Below are 17586 nucleotides of genomic sequence, written 5' to 3'. Positions count from 1 at the left end.
TATGATGCTTAAAACTGCATGTGAATATACAATTATCTCAAAATAAAAAAAGCTTAATTAAAAAAAATTTAGTGGTATACAGTAGAAGTGTCAATCATCTTAATTTTTAAAATTCTACATTTTTGTTTCTTGCAGTGATTTTACTATGTTTTAAAAAGAAACTCCTAATTGGTGTTTAATTATTAGCAGCACCATCAGTTTCGCCTGTAATGCCAGCAAGTTGGCTTTGGGAGGCTGCAATGGGCAGCAGCTGGGAGTGCGTATCTTAGGAGGTTGTGCTGTACTCTGAAGTTGTCCACAAACTAGAAAGACCCATAACCATTACTGTTGAAGTTGGCAGAGAATAGAAATTGAAACAAATTAATGTGAATCTTTGTAATTTTTATGCAACTCCACTTGATAATGAGTCTACAGGAGTAGCCCAAAATCAAAATGTTTATACGTGGAGGCGGGGCCAAGATGGCAGAGCAGTCAGATGCTTCCGGTGATTCTTCTTACAATAAAATAAATAAATAAATAAAGACCCCAAAAAACAAGTGAAATGACTATATCCATGACAAGCTAGAAGCCCTGAACATAAAACACAAAGTTAGAAAGTGGACTGACTGGCAGGGGAAGGAGAGACGGTTCAGAAGCGGCAAGGAGTTGCCGGACCTGAATCACTGGGAACCCTCAGGCACCATTTCCTGGAGCGACTGCGGCGGGGCTGGTGGTAGCATTCCAGACACAATTTCCTCAGGCAGAGACAGCGAGCCACACAGCCTACTCACACCTACAGAAACAGAAGAACGATGCTCTCGGAAAAAGCTAAGTACTTGTGTTTATTGTACGGTGCCCCCAGGCCCAAAGCTGGCTTTAATGGCTGTTGATTTCCCTGGGCCTAAGATAGGGCCCGCTGCGTACCCTGAGCCATTCTCCTGGCCTTGGAGAAGGAATAAATTGACAACTGGGGAAAAGATAACCTGCCAGCTCCACTAACCTGGGGAGCTCAGGACAGAAGCAGCTCCTGTCCAGGCATGAACGTCCATGGACTTTTAATACCTTTCCCCGCGCATGGACCTGTGTGGGCCCGTTTCAGGAGAATAGGCCCTTGTTGGCAGATTGCAACTGTTTCAGCTGTGTGGTGGAGAGGTGGGTGTTTGATGTTTGACACTGTTTTGCCTATTAGACAGGGTCCTCACCTGAACTGATAAACTATTGGCCAAACTGACAAAAGACAAACAGGAGAGGGAGCAGATAACCCAAACAAAAAATGAGATGGGTGATACCCTAACAGACCCAACTGAAATTAAAAGAATCATATCAGACTACTACAAAAAATTGTACTCTAACAAATTTGAAAACCTAGAAGAAATGGATGAATTTCTAGAAACACACTACCTACCTAAACTAAAACAAACAGGTAGAACAACTAAACAAACCTGTAACAAGAGATTGAAAAGGTAATAATTCCCAAGGACAAAAACAACAAAAAGCTCTGGCCCAGATGGGTTCACTGGAGACCTTTACCAAACTTTCATAGAAGAGTTAACACCACTACCACTAAAGGTATTTCAGAGCATAGAACAGGATGGAATACTCCCAAACTCATTCTGTGAAGCCAGCATATCCCTGATACCAAAACCAGGTAAAGACACCACAAAAAAAAAAAAAGAAAAAGAAAATTACCGACCTATATCCCTCATGAACTTAGATGCAAAAATCCTCAACAAAATTATAGCCAATAGAATTCAACAACATATCAAAAAAATAATTCTCCATGACCAAGTGGGATTTATACCAGGTATTCAGGGATGGTTCAACATTAGAAAAACAATTAATGTAATCCATCATATAAATAAAAGACAAGAACCACATGATCTTATCAATCAAGGCAGAAAAGGCATTTGACAAAGTTCAACACCCATTGATGATAAAGACTCTCAGCAAATAAGAATAGAAGGAAAATTTCTCATTATAATAAATTCCTCATTTATACAAAGCCAATAGCCAACATCATCCTAAATGGAGAGAGTCTGAAAGCACTCCCCTTGAGATCGGGAACCAGACAAGGATGCCCTTTATCACCACTCTTATTCAGCATTGTGCTGGAGATCCTAACCAGAACAATTAGGCTAGATAAAGAAATAAAGGACATCCAGATTGGTAAGGAAGAAGTAAAAGTATCTCTGTGTGTGGATGACATGATCGTATACATAGAAAACCCTAAAGAATCCTCAAGAAAACTACTGAAACTCATAGAAGAGCTCAGCAGAGTGTCAGGATACTAGATAAACATACAAAAATCAGTTGGATTCCTCTATACCAACAAAAAGAACATCGAAGAGGAAATCACCAAATCAATACCATTCACAGTAGTCCCCAAGAAGATAAAATACTTAGGAATAAATCTTACCAGAGATGTAAAAGACCTATACAAAGAAAAGTACAAGACAATACTGCAAGAAACCAAAAGTGACCTACGTAAGTGGAAAAACATACCTTGCTCATGGATAGGAAGGCTTAAAATTGTAAAAATGTCTATTCTACCAAAAGCGATCTATAGATACAATGCAATTCAGATCCAAATTCCAATGATGTTTTTTAATGAGATGGAGAAACAAATCACCAACTTCATATGGAAGGGAAAGAGGCCCCAGATAAGTAAAGCATTAATGAAAAAGAAGAGCAAAGTGCGAGGCCTCACTCTACCTGATTTTAGAACCTATTATACAGCCATACTAGTCAGAACAGCTTGGTTCTGGTACAACAACAGATACATAGACCAATGGATCAGAATTGACAATCCAGACATAAATCCATCCACATATGAGCAGCTGATATTTGACAAAGGCCCAAAGTCAGTTAAATGGGGAAAACACAGTCTTTTTAACAAATGGTGCTGGCATAACTGGATATTCATCTGCAAAAAAATGAAACAAGATTGATACCGCACACCATGCACAAAAACTAATTCAAAATGGATCAAAGACCTTAATATAAAATCTAAAATGATAAAGATCCCTATCAAATAGGGAGAACGCTAAGAGCCCTAATACATGGCATAAACAGTATACAAAATGTTACTAACAATGCACAAACACCAGAAGAGAAACTAGATAAGTGGGAGCTCCTAAAAATCAAACACCTATGCTCATCCAAAAACTTCACCAAAAGAGTAAAAAGATTACCTACACACTGGGAAAAAGTTTTTAGCTATGACAGTTCTGATCAATGTCTGATCTCTAAAATCTACAGGATACTGCAAAAACTCAACAACAAAAACACAAATAACCCAATTAAAAAATGGGCAAAGGATATGAACAGGCACTTTACTAAAGATGACATTCAGGTAGCTAACAGATATGTGAGGAAATGCTCACGATCGTTAGCCATTAGAGAAACGCAAATCAAAACTACAATGAGATTCCATCTCACTCCACCAAAGCTAGCATTAATCAAAAAAATACAAAATAATAAATGTTGGAGAGGTTGTAGAGAGACTGGAAGTCTTAAACACTACTGGTGGGATTGTAAAATGGTGCAATCACTTTGGAAATCGATTTGGCACATCCTTAAAAAGCTAGAAATAGAACTACCATACGATCCAGGAATCCCACTCCTTGGAATATATCCTACAGAAATAAGAGCCTTCACACAAACAGGTATGTGCACACCCACATTCATTGCAGCACTGTTTACAATAGCAAAAAGATGGAAGCAACTAAGGTGCTCATCAACAGATGAATGGATAAATTATGGTATATTCACACAATGGAAACCCTCGTGGTGTAGTGGTTAAATGCTACGGCTGCTAACCAAAGGGTCGGCAGTTCGAATTCGCCAGGCGCCCCTTGGAACTCTATGGGGCAGTTCTACTCTGTCCTATAGGGTCGCTTTGAGTCGGAATTGACTCAACGGCACTGGGTTTGGTTTTTTGGGTTTTATGCACACGATGGAATACTATGCATTGATAAATAATAATGATGGATCCGTGAAACATTTTATAACATGGAGGAATCTGGAAGGCATTATGTTGAGTGAAATTAGTCAGTTGCAACAGGACAAATATTGTATGAGACCACTATTATAAGAACTCAAGAAATAGTTTAAACAGAGAAGCAAATATTCTTTGATGGTTATGAGAGTGGGGAGGGACTGAGGGAGGGGGTAATCACTAATTAGACGGTAGAGAGGAACTATGTTAAGTGAAGGGAAAGACAACACACAATACAGAAGAGGTGAACACAACCGGACTAAACCAAAAGCAAAGAAGTTTCCTGAATAAGCCGAACACTTCGAAGGCCACCATATCAGGTGTGAGGGTTTGGTGACCATGGTTTCAGGGGACATATAGGTCAACTGGCATAATATATTAAGAAAGCATTCTGCATCCCACTTCGGAGAGTGGCGTCTGGGGACTTAAACGGTAGCAAGCAGCCATGTAAGATGCATTAATTGGTCTCAACCCACCTGGAGCCAAGGAGAATGAAGAACACCGAAGACACAAGGTAATTATGAGCCCAAGAGACAGAAAGGGCCACATAAACCAGTGACTACATTAGCCTGAGATCAGAAGAACTAGATGGTGTCTGGCTACTACTGATGACTGCCCTGACAGGGAACCAAACAGAGAACACCTGAGGGAGGAGGGGAGCAGTGGGATGTAGACCTCAATTTCTCGTAAAAAGACCAGACTTAATGGTCTGACTGAGATTAGAAGGACCCCGGAGGTCATGGTCCCCAGACCTTCTGCTAGCCCCAGACAGGAACCATTCCCAAAGCCAACTCTTCAGACAGGGATTGGACTGGAGTATAGTATAGAAAATGATACTGGTAAGGGGTGAGCTTCTTGGATCAAGTAGACACATGAGACTATGTGGGCAGCTCCTGTCTGGGGGGAGATGAGAAGGCAAAGGGGGACAGAAGCTGGCTGAATGGACATGGAAACAGAAGGGGGAGAGGAGTGTGCTGTCTCACTAGGGGGAGAGCAACTAGGAGTATATAGCAAGGTGTATATAAATTTTTTTGTATGAGAGACTGACTTGATTCGTAAACTTTCACTTAAAGCACAATAAAAATTAAGAAAAAAAGTTCATATGTAACATGCTAATAAGGTTGAATATATTTCCATAGATGGTTTTCACTTGTTAAGACATCTTTTTCCTTCTTAAAAAGAAAGATAATCATAAAGACATTAGAAAAAGACCAAATGCAATGGGTTTCCATAACACAGCCTAGTTTCAGAAACTTCTGGTCTTTCAAAGCTTCTCAGGTAAGTTCATAAATGTGTTGTGTTGTTAGCTGTGGTCCAGTCAGCCCTGCGCCTGGCGACCTCGTGTGTGACAGAACCAAACCTGCCCAGTCCTGCACCATCACCATGTCTGCAGTTCAGACCATTGTGCTTCATAGGTTTTCACTGACTGAACTTTGTGAGTAGATTGCCAGGCCTTTCTTCCTAGTCTGCCCAACTCTGGGAGTGCCACTGAAGCCGTTCAGCCTCACAGCAACACTCAGGGCTCCACTGACAAATGGGTGGTAGTTGCGCATGAGGTGCGTTGACTGAGAATCCAACTCAGTACTTCCAAGTGGAAGGCAAGAATCCTACCATTGAACCCACCAATGTCCCCTACATAAATGTATTCAGAATCAAAACAGTAATGGATTAGTCAATACAAACAAAATTAGTAGTTGTCAGATGCCTTTTCATGGTGATGTTTTCTTAAAACTCTGCAGTCCTATGCCATACTTAATTTTAGCTCTTTCTGGCAGGTGGAGAAAGCCAGTCAAGGAGGACAGGAGAGAGGAAGGGGTCAGGCAGTGTTCTGCATGCAGAGACAGGGGCTTTCATTTATGATACGATCTCATCTCTCTTAGTCCATCAGAACTAGGGATGTTTGACGCAGCAAAAACGAACAGGCAACACTTGCTACCAAAATCCTCCTGATAATCCAGACAGATTTCCTGAGGGAGAATGAAATATGGTGCAGCAGAACCAGTTTTTTCTAGCTGGCCACTTTCTGGTTGGTAGAAAATGCTCAGTTCTTAAGGTTTGACTTATATAACTGTGCACCCAAACCAAACTAAACCAAACCTGTTGTCACGGAGTTGATTCCCACTTACAGTGACCCTGTAGGATGGTAGAACTGCCCCATAGAGTTTCAAAAGAGCAGATGATGGATTTCTATGGAGCAGATCATGGATTTCTAAGGAGGTGATGGTGGATTCGAACTGCCTACATTTTGCTTAGCAGCCGACCCCTTAACCACTGCGCCACTAGGGCTCCTTCCTGGCACATAGTAGGCAGTCAAAAGATTCTTGAGTGAAATGAATTGTTCCTTACTAGTCAGATTCCAAGCCAAAACCAAACCCATTGCCATCAAGTTGATTCTGACTCACAGTGACCCTGTAGGACAGAATAGAACTGCCCCATAGGGTTTCCAAGGAGCGCCTGGTGGATTCAAACTGCCAACCTTTTGGTTAGCACCCATAGCTCTTAACCACTACACCACCAGGGTTTCCAAAAATCAGATTATAAACCAATAAAAACTGGTGGGTAAACAGTTGATGCTAATAGAATAAATAGGTTTAGAGATAATTTTGTTTCATTTACTCATGCTTCCCCTGGACCTCAGTCCCACTGAGAAACAATTATAGTCATTTTCTTTTGAGCATTGGATTGCTGTTTTGAAGAGAAAAGTGACTGTGCCAAGAAATAATGGCAGCAAACAGTTTTATTTTAATAGACTATGCTGAGGGCAAGAGGTGGGTGATAGCACTTCACATCTGAGTTTGAACACTGACTGAGGGCTCTGCCAGCTCTTGCCACCATCCTACAATTTTAGTGTCTGTTAAGTGAAAACAATTGATTTTTTAAAAGTAGTGTGTGAATTTGATGAAAACTCAAAAATATATTCAACACCATAAACTATTAATTGATCAATATATTTTGGGGAAAGGGTTTTATTCATTTTGATACTTTTCCAAATAACAATTTCAAATGCTATAAAATAAATTTAGTTCCACCCTAACATTTAGATACCCTTTAAAGAGCATTTATTTATATTCTACAGTATCTTTTCAAAGGCAACGGAAACCAATTTCTATAGTTCAATAAGTCAACTGAAAACATGTTTCAGAGGACATGGTATTAAATAAGAGGTGAAGAAAACTGATTGAACTAAAAAATAAGTCATTTTTGTCTGGATTACATTTGTTAAATTTATTTTCTAACTTCCAAAAAGTAGGCAATGTTGGGAGCCAAGATGGCAGAATAGACAGACGCTTCTGGCGAGCCCTCTTTACAAAAAAAAAAAAAAAAAAAAAAGACCTGAAAAAACAAGTGAAACAAGTATATTTGTGACAAGCTGGGAGCCCTGAGCATCAAAGGCAAGCTTAGACAATGAACTGAGGGGCAGGGGGAGGAAGAGACCGTTCAGAAGCAGAGAGGAGTTTCTGGACCTGAATTGCGGGGAGCCCTCAGGCACCACTTCTGGAGTGGTGGCGGCAGCGGGCTGGTACTAGTGTTCGCCGCGGTTTCCTCAAGGAGAAGCAGCCAGCTGCACAGCCTACCCACACCTCCGGAACCTGAGAAAAACGGTGCTCTCGGCAAAAGCTAAGTACTTGCGTATATTTTAGCTCACCCCCACCCCCACCAAGCCGGCTTCAGTGGCTGAATCCCTGGGCCTGAGATAGGCCCTGTTGAGCACCTAGAGCCATCCTCCCAGCCTTGGGGAAGGAAAAAATTTGCAATTGGGGGAAAAGATAATTTGCTAGCTCCATTAACCGAGGGAGCTCAGGACAGAAGCGGCTCCTGTCCAGGCATAAACTGTCCGTGGACCGTGAGCACCTTTCCTTCTGCATGGACCTGTGTAGGCCTATTTTGGAAGAATAGGCCCTTGTTGGCAGACTCCCACCATTTCAGCTGTGCGGTGGAGAGGTGGGTGTTTGACATTTGACGTTGCTTTTCATATTAAACAAGGTCCTCACCTACCCATATCAGGGACCTAGGACTGGTAGCTCCACTCAGGTCACCCAGCCACCCGCAACAGGGGTCCAAAGATAACTGGTACCTTACAACCAAAAACTTTGGGTGCCCATGGTCTGTCTGCAGAACCCACCCACCAGCACGTTCTAGGGAACAGAGACATGTTTTCCTCAGAGACACTTGGGGGTCGGTTCTTAGCCCCCTGCCTTGTTCAGAGCATGACCCCCTGCTGCAATCAGACACCAGTATATATGCCAATCACCCCTGCCCCTCTAAGACTGTAGGACGGAGCCTGTACCACACACTTGATGATCAGCTACCTGGAAACCTGAGCTGAATTCATACAAGAAAACTGAATGGACTCCTAGACTGATATACCTGATAACAGCTCTAGCCAGCTGGGGACAGGACACCAGAGGACCAAAGGAGAAAATAATCAAGCTAGCTCACACAAGCAATCCATAGGGGTATACTAAAACAAAACAAAGGAAGCAACTATGACACAGTAAGCAAGCGTAAACTAATACAATAACTTACAGATGGCTTGGAGACAGCAGTCAATATCAAGTCACATAAAGAAATGGACCGTGATCACCTCAACAGGCTCTCAAAACAAAGAATACGGGGATTTTCTAGATGAAAGTGCATTCCTGGAATTACCAGATGCAGAATACAAAAGTTTAATATACAGAACCCTTCAAGACATCAGGAAGGAAATGAAGCAATATGCAGAACAAGCCAAAGAGCACACAGATAAAGCAATTGAAGAAATTAGAAAGATTATTCAGGAACATAATGAAAAGTTTAATAAGCTGGAAAAATCCATAGACAGCAATCAGAAATTCAGAAGATTAACAATAAAATTACAGAATTAGACAATAGAAAGTCAGAGGAGCAGAATTGAGCAAGTAGAAGCTAGAATTTCTGAACTCAAAGATAAATCACTTGGCACTAATATATTTGAAGAAAAACCAGATAAAAGAACTTAAAAAAATGAAGAAACCTTAAGAACCATGTGGGACTCTATCAAGAGAAATAACCTATGAGTGATTGGAGTACCAGAACAGGGAGGGATAACAGAAAATACAGAGAAAATTGTTGAAGATTTGTTGGCAGAAAACTTCCCTGATATTGGGAAAGATGAGAAGATATCTATCCAAGATGCTCATCAAACTCCACATAAGGTAGATCTGAAAAGAACGTCTCCAAGACATATTCTAATCAAACTTGCCAAAACCAAAGATAAAGAGAGAATTTTAAGAGCAGCGAGGGATAAACGGAAAGTCACCTACAAAGGAGAACCAATAAGAATAAGCTCGGACTACTCGGCAGAAGCCATGCAGGCAAGAAGGCAATGGATGACATATTTTAAAAATTGAAGGAAAAAAATTGCCTGCCAAGAATCATATATCCAGCAAAACCTTCTCTTAAATATGAAGGTGAAATTAAGACATTTCCAGATAAACACAAGTTAGGGAACTCGTAAAAACCAAACCAAAGCTATAAGAAATACTAAAGGGAGTTCTTTGGTTAGAAAATCAATAATATCAGGTATCAACCCAAGACTAGAACACTGGGCAGAGCAACCAGAAGTCAACCCAGACAGGGAAATACAAAAAAACAAAGCAAGATTTTATATATATATATATATATATATATATGCCCAAAACAGGGTAACAGTGATGTTATTATATAAAAGAAGACAACATTAAAATAATAAAGAGGGACTAAGAAATGTAATCATACACCTTCCATATGGAGAGGAAGATACGGCGATACAAAGAAATAAAAGTTTTAAATTTAGAAAAATAGGGGTAAATAATAAGGTAACCACAAAGGAGACAAACTATCCTACTCATCAAAATAAAATACAAGGGAAAAATACAGACTCAGCAGAAACAAAATCAACAACAAATATGACGAAAAGACAATATATAAAGAATCTACTCAGCACATAAAATCAAGCGGGAAAAAGAAACTGTCAACAACACTCACAAAGACATCAGAGTGACAGCACTAAATTCATACCTATCCATAATTACTCTGAATGTAAACGTACTAAATGTACCAATAAAGAGACAGAGAGTGGCAGAATGGATTAAAAAACAAGATCCATCTACATGCTGCCTACAAGAGACACACCTTAGACTTAGAGACACAAACTAAAACTCAAAGGATGGAAAAAAAATATATCAAGCAAACAACAATCAAAAAAGAGCAGGAATGGCAACATTAATTTCTGACAAGATAGACTTTAAAGTTAAATCCGTCATAAAGGATAAGGAAGGACACTACGTAGTGATTAAAGGGACAATACACCAAGAAGATATAACCATATTAAATATTTATGCACCCAATGACAGGGCTGCAAGATACATAAAACAAACTCAGCATTGAAAAGTGAGATAGACAGCTCCACAATAATAGTAGGAGACTTCTACACACCACTTTCGGTGAAGGACAGGACATCCAGAAAGAAGCTCAATAAAGACATGGAAGATCTAAATGCCACAATCAACCAACTTGACCTCGTAGACATATACAGAACACTTCACCTGACAGCAACCAATTATACTTTCTTTTCTACTGCACAAGAAACATTCTCTAGAATAGACCACCATATCCCTGATACCAAAACCAGGTAAAGACACCACAAGAAAAGGAAATTATAGACCTATATCCCTCATGAATGTAGATGCAAAAATCCTCGACAAAATTCTAGCCAATAGAATTCAACAACATATCAAAAAAATAATTCACCATGACCAAGTGGGATTCATACCAAGTATGCAGGGATGGATCAACATTAGAAAAACAATTAATGTAATCCACCACATAAACAAAAGACAAGAATCACATGATTTTATCAATTGATGCAGAAAAGGCATTTGACAAAGTTCAACACTCATTAATGATAAAAACTCTCAGCAAAATAGGAATAGAAGGAAAATTCCTCAACATAATAAAGGGCATTTATACAAAGTCGATAGCCAACATCACCCTAAATGGAGAGAGCCTGAAAGCATTCCCATTGAGATCAGGAACCAGACAAGGATGCCCTTTATCACCACTCTTATTCCACATTGTGTTGGAGGTCCTAGCCAGAGCAATTAGGCTAGATAAAGAAATAAAGGGCATCCAGATTGGCAAGGAAGAAGTAAAAGTATCTCTGTTTGCAGATGATATGATCTTATACACAGAAAACTCTAAGGAATCCTCAAGAAAACTACTAAAACTAACAGAAGAGTTCAGTAGGCTATCATGATACAAGATAAACATACAAAAATCAGTTGGATTCCTGTACGCCAACAAAAAGAACATCAAAGAGGAAACCACCAAATTAATGCCATTCACAGTAGCCCCCAAGAAGATAAAATACTTAGGAATAAATCTTACCAGAGATGTAAAAGACTTATACAAAGAAAACTACAGTACACTTCTGCTAGAAACCAGAAGAGACTTACATAAGTGGAAAAACATATCTTGCTCGTGGATAGGAAGACTTAACATTATAAAAATGTCTATTCTACCAAAAGCGATCTATACATTTAATGCAATTCCGATCCAAATCCCAACAACATTCTTTAATGAAATGGAGAAACAGATCACCAACTTCATATGGAAGGGAAAAAGGCCCCGGATAAATAAGGTATTACTGAAAAAGAAGAACAAGGTGGGAGGCCTTACTTTACCTGATTTTAAAACCTATTATACCGCCACAGTAGTCAAAACAGCCTGGTACTGGTACAACAACAGATACATGGACCAATGGAACAGAATTGAGAATCCAGCCATAAATCCATCCACATATGAGCACTTGATATTTGACGAAGGCTCCAAAACAGTTAAACGGGGGAAAAGACAGTCTTTTTAACAAATGGTGCTGGCATAACTGGATATCCATCTGCAAAAAAATGAAACAAGACCCATACCTCACTCCATGCACAAAAACTCAAAAGGGATCAAAGACCTAAATATAAAATCTAAAACGATAAAGATCATGGAAGAAAAAAATAGGGACAATGTTAGGAGCCCTAATACATGGCATAAACAGTCTACAAAACATTATTGAGAATGTAGGAGAAAAACTAGATAACTGGGAGCTCCTAAAAATCAAACACCTATGCTCATCCAAAGACTTCACCAAAAGAGTAAAGACTACCTACAGACTGGGAAAAAGGTTTTAGCGGTGACATTCCTGATCAGTGCCTGATCTCTAAAATCTACAGGATACTGCAAAAACTCAACTACAAAAAGACAGATAGCCCAATTAAAAAGTGGGCAAAAGATATGAATAGACATGTCACTAAAAAAGACATTCAGGTAGCTAACAGATATATGAGGAAATGTTCACGATCATTAGCCATTAGAGAAATGCAGATCAAAACTACGATGAGATTTCATCTCACTCCAACAAGGCTGGCATTAATCCAAAAAACACAAAATAATAAATGTTGGAGAGGCTGTGGAGAGATTGGAACACTTCTACACTGCTGGTGGGAATATCAAATGGTACAACCACTTTGGAAATCGATTTGGCGCTTCCTTAAAACGCTAGAAATAGAACTACCATAAAACGCTAGAAATAGATCCAGCAATCCCACTCCTTGGAATATACCCTAGAGAAATAAGACCCTTCACATAAACAAATATATGCACACCCATGTTTATTGCAGCACTGTTTACAATAGCAAAAAGATGGAAACAACCAAGGTGCCCATCAATGGATGAATGGATAAATAAATAATGGTATATGCACACAATGGAATACTACGCATTGATAAAGAACAGTGAGGAATCTGTGAAAGATTTCATAACATGGAACCTGGAAGGCATTATGCTGAGTGAAATTAGTTGCAAAAGGACAAATATTGTATAAGACCACTAGTATAAGAACTTGAGAAATAGTTTAAACTGAGAAGAAAACATTTTTTTGTGGTTACGAGAAGGGGGAGGGAGGGTGGGAGAGGGGCATTCACTAATTAGATAATAGGAACTACTTTAGGTGAAGGGAAAGACAGCACACAATACAGGGGAGGTCAGCATACCTGGACTAAACCAAAAGCAAAAAAGTTTCCTGAATAAACTGAATGCTTCGAAGGCCAGCACAGCAGGGGTAGGGATCTGGGAACCATGGTTTCAGGGGACATTTAAGTCAACTGGCATAATAAAATCTATTAAGAAAACATTCTGCATCCCACTTTGAAGAGTGGCGTCTGGAGTCTTAAATGCTAGAAAGCGGCCACCTAAGATGCATCAATTGGTCGTAACCCACCTGGATCAAAGGAGAATGAAGAACACCAAGGACACAAGGTAATTATGAGCCCAAGAGACAGAAAGGGCCACATGAACCAGAGACTACATCATCCTGAGACCAGAAGAAGTAGACGGTGCCCAGCTACAACTGATGACTGCCCTGACAGGGAACACAACAGAGAACCCCTGAGGGAGCAGGAGAGCAGTGAGATGCAGACCCCAAATTCTCTTAAGACCAGACTTAATGGTCTGACTGAGACTAGAGGGACCCCAGTGGTCATGGCCCTCGGACCTTCTGTTGGTCCAGAATAGGAACCATTCCTGAAGCCAACTCTTCAGACATGGATTAGACTGGATAATGGGTTGGAGAGGGATGCTGGTGAGGGGTGAGCTTCTTGGATCAGGTGGACACTTGAGACTATGTTGGCATCTCCTGCCTGGAGGGGAGATGAGAGGGTGGAGGGGGTTAGAAACTGACGAAATGGAAGCAAAAAGAGAGAGTGGAGGGAGGGATCAGGCTGACTCATTAGGGGGAGAGTAATTGGGAGTGTATAGCAAGGTGTATATGGGTTTGTTTGTGAGACTGACTTGAGTTGTAAACTTTCACTTAAAGCACAATAAAAATTATATAAAACAAGACAAAAAAATTAAAGTAGGCAATGTTACGCTTTTGAATACATTCATTCAGCAAGTATTATTAAATATCTGCTGTGTGCCAGTCACCATGGTACCAAGCCAAACCCATTGCTGTCAAGTCAATTCCAACTTATAGTGATCCTATAGGACAGAGTAGAACTGCCCCATAGAATTTCCAAGGAGTGCCTGGTGGATTCCAACTGCTGACCTTTTGGTTAGTAGCCATAGCTCTTAACCACTATGCCACCAGGGTTTCCCGTCACCATGGTAGTTGGTCAATGAAATATCTGTTTAATAAACATGCCCTGGTATGATTAGAAATTGGCATAGAAAATATAAAGTAGACAAGTCAGTGTGATTAGCTGTTACTCTTCAGTGTTCAGTTCTGAGGAGCTCATTAGTCAGAGTCTGAAATATGTCTTTTGCCTTTCACAAGTAAACCCAAATTTGTTTTTATAGTTTGCTAATCAAATTCAAAGTACAGTATTTTATTATGAGCTTTGTGTTTAACATGACTTACTGGGCCCGAAATACACATTTTATTATGTTGACAACTCTTAGTATTATTGTCTTACAATATTTTGGGAAATAAAAACATTAAGTATTGCTTAGCGAGCTCAATTCATCTTTCAGTTCTTAATGCATCCAAGTCACAGACTTTGAAATGTTGTAGTGATTTATTGTGTTTCCCGTATTACAAAGCAACACAGAATGATATAAAATCACAAGGAAGTCTCTTCTCACTCTATACTTCTCCCTACAGCTGGCCTACTCATGCACCCTCCCTGGAACATACCACTGCTCACAGTTTCTCAACCATGTGTAATCCCTTCATTTATGGCAGCTCTGACCATAAATTAGTGAAAATTTACAGAAATTATTGAGATGGACTACTTCCATTTTTGTTATGTCCTATTCTAGATAAAGTAATCAAAAGGAAACATGATATTTAAACTGTAATTAAAGGGACTTGTTAATGCTTCCATTGCATCTTCTACACTTGGCTCTAGGGAATTCTGTGATCTTTCTTTACTACCTACACTGTTGTGTATTAGTCGGATGAGTTAGTGTGAACTAGGGGTACAGAACCAACTATGTGCAGATGTAAATCTTTTTAGAAAGATTTCAGTGCCTCTTTTTTTATTGAGGTATAGTTTACCTACAAAATGTACCCATTTCAAGTGTAAAATTTGATGAGTTGACAATCAAGATATAAAACATTATTATCACTCCCCGAAGTACCCTCATGCCAGTTCGTGGTTCATCCTTCCTTCTGCTGTGGTCTGAGGCAGTCACTGTACTGCTTTCTGTCACTATAGATATTTTCTAAAATTTTATGTACATGAAATCCTTCAGTATATGCTCTTGTACCTGGCTGATCTGTCAGCATGATTTTGAGATTCACTTACATGGCTGAATGTATCAGTACTTTGTTCATTTTTATCACTGAGTAGTATAACATCGTATGGGGAGGCCACATTCTGTTTATTCACTCACTTGTGGATGGCCTTGTTAAGGAGCCCTGGTGGCACAGTGGATAAAGTGCTAAGCTGCTAACCATAAGATGGGTGGTTTGAACTCACCAGCCACTCTGTGGGAGAAAGAGGTGGCAGTCTGCTTGTGTAAAGACTTATAGCCTTGGAAACCCTATAGGGTCACTATTTTTTTGTTGTTGACGGACATTTGAGATGTTTCCAGTTTTTGACCATTGTGAATAAAGCTGCTATGAAGCGTCATGTTCAAGTCTTTGTGACACATTCTCATTACTCTTGAGTAAATACCAAGGAGTGGAATGACTGGGCCATAGGTAGGTGTATGTTTGAGATGAGAAACTGCCTGTTGTCCAGATTTTATATTTTCCATCCCTATCGGCAACGTATGAGAGTACCGGTTGCTTCATATCCTCATCAACACTTGGTATGGTCAGTTTTTGTTTTTGTTTTTTTCTTTGTAGCCATTCTAGTGAGCATGTAGTGGTTTCTCATTGTGGGTTTTTTTTTTTTTTTTAATTTCTTTAAAAAATTATTGTGATAAAAATACACATAACAAAACATGCCATCTCAACAATTTCTGCAAATAAAATTCAGTAACATTGATTACATTCTTCAAGTTTTGTAACCATTCTCACTATCCTTTTCCAAATCATTCCACCACAATTAACATAAACTCAGTGCCCCCCTAGCCCCCCCCACCAAAAAAACCCTCCTTCTTACCCCCTCCCTCCCACCCCTTGTAACCACTAGTAATCTTCGGTTTCTCTGTGTTTATTTCATGTAAGTGAGCTCATACAGTATTTGTCCTTTTGCAGCTGACTTATTTTGCTCAGCATGATGTTTTCAAGGTTCACCCATGTCATAGCATACAGCAGAACTTCATTTCTCTTTATGGCTGAGTAGTATTCCATTCACCATACACCATATTTTGTTTCTCCATTCATCTATTTAAAAAAAATATTTGATTGTGTCTCCAGAGAAAGTTTACATAGCAAATTAGGTTCCCATTTGACAATTTCTACACAAATTGTTCAATGGCATTAGTTATATTTTTCATAATGTGTCAATATACCGTTTGTGTTCTGGTTGTTCCATTTCCAGTACTATAGTTTCCCTACACCCTTATCTTCTCAACTTTGCTTTAGAGTAATTGTTGACTTTTTGGTCTCAGATAGATTTTTTCTAATGGAGCACTGTACTGTCAGATAATATCCTTTATTTTATGTGCCAACCAGATATTTCGCTAAAAGATTACCTTAGGAAATAGTTTCAGTTCAGGGTTTAAAGAGTATCTGAGGGTGATAGTCTCAGGGATCCTCTACTCTCAACTGTTCCAATAAACCTGGACTTCTTAAGAATTTGAGTTCTGTTTTGCATTTTTCTCCCATTCGATCAGGGTCCATTTACTGTGGACTTGATCAGAACGGTCGGTAGTGGTAGCTGGGCACTATCCAGCTCTTCTGGTCTCAGGCTGTGGCTCGTGTAGGTGATTAGCCCTGTTGACTGGTTTCTTCACTGAGACTTTGGTTTCATTCTTTCCTTTTTACTCCCGACGAGTATAGAACAATATTTGTATCTTAGATGGCTGCTTGCAAGCTTTTAAGACTCCAGATGCTGCTCACCTCACTGGGATGCAGAACATGAACTTTGTGATACCAATGGACTGAGTTGTCCCATGAGACTAAGGTCCTAGGCCTTCAAACCCAGAAAACCATTCTCACAAGGTGCTTGGTTATGTCTGAAAAATATGTGCAACTGTGTCCTCTATGAATATATATGCATGCCTACCCATATCCGTACATATATGTACATATAGATACTTCTCAGTGCACACATATGTACTTACATGTACCTAGCCATACACATATATGCCTATATACCTACATATGTGACCATACACTTGCATTTTGGTTATTGTTGGTGTTGTTGCCAAATTATATATGTCATATTATTTAGCACAAACATCCTTTTCTGTGCTTCTTAGTGGCATCTTTTACTTTGGTCAAGCTGTGCTCATTACACTCACATTCTGTGCTACTTTTCCTATCACCAAAAATAACAGGTATCTACGATCTAGAGAGTGATTCCCCCTACCTCCCATCCATCCATGGTAACCACCAATGAACATTGGTTTCTGTATATATATCTATTCTTGTATTCTTGTAAAAGTGGGATCGTACAATATTTGCCCTTCTGCAACTGATTTATTTCACTTAGCATTAAGTCTTCCAGATC

The 17586-nt window shown here is 39.6% G+C and overlaps 1 protein-coding gene across 9 annotated transcripts in view; it reads right to left on the bottom strand.

The window, feature by feature from the left end:
• Positions 1–17586, bottom strand: part of PRKAG2 (protein kinase AMP-activated non-catalytic subunit gamma 2) — a 421421-nt gene that overhangs the window by 86030 nt on the left and 317805 nt on the right. The gene's annotated exons all lie outside the window — the stretch shown is intronic.

This window comes from Elephas maximus, chromosome 20 (genome assembly GCF_024166365.1).
Source record: "Elephas maximus indicus isolate mEleMax1 chromosome 20, mEleMax1 primary haplotype, whole genome shotgun sequence".
NCBI classification, from domain to species: domain Eukaryota; kingdom Metazoa; phylum Chordata; class Mammalia; order Proboscidea; family Elephantidae; genus Elephas; species Elephas maximus.
Note: the sequence above shows the minus strand (reverse complement) of the source record. Positions and strands in the feature narration are given on the sequence as shown.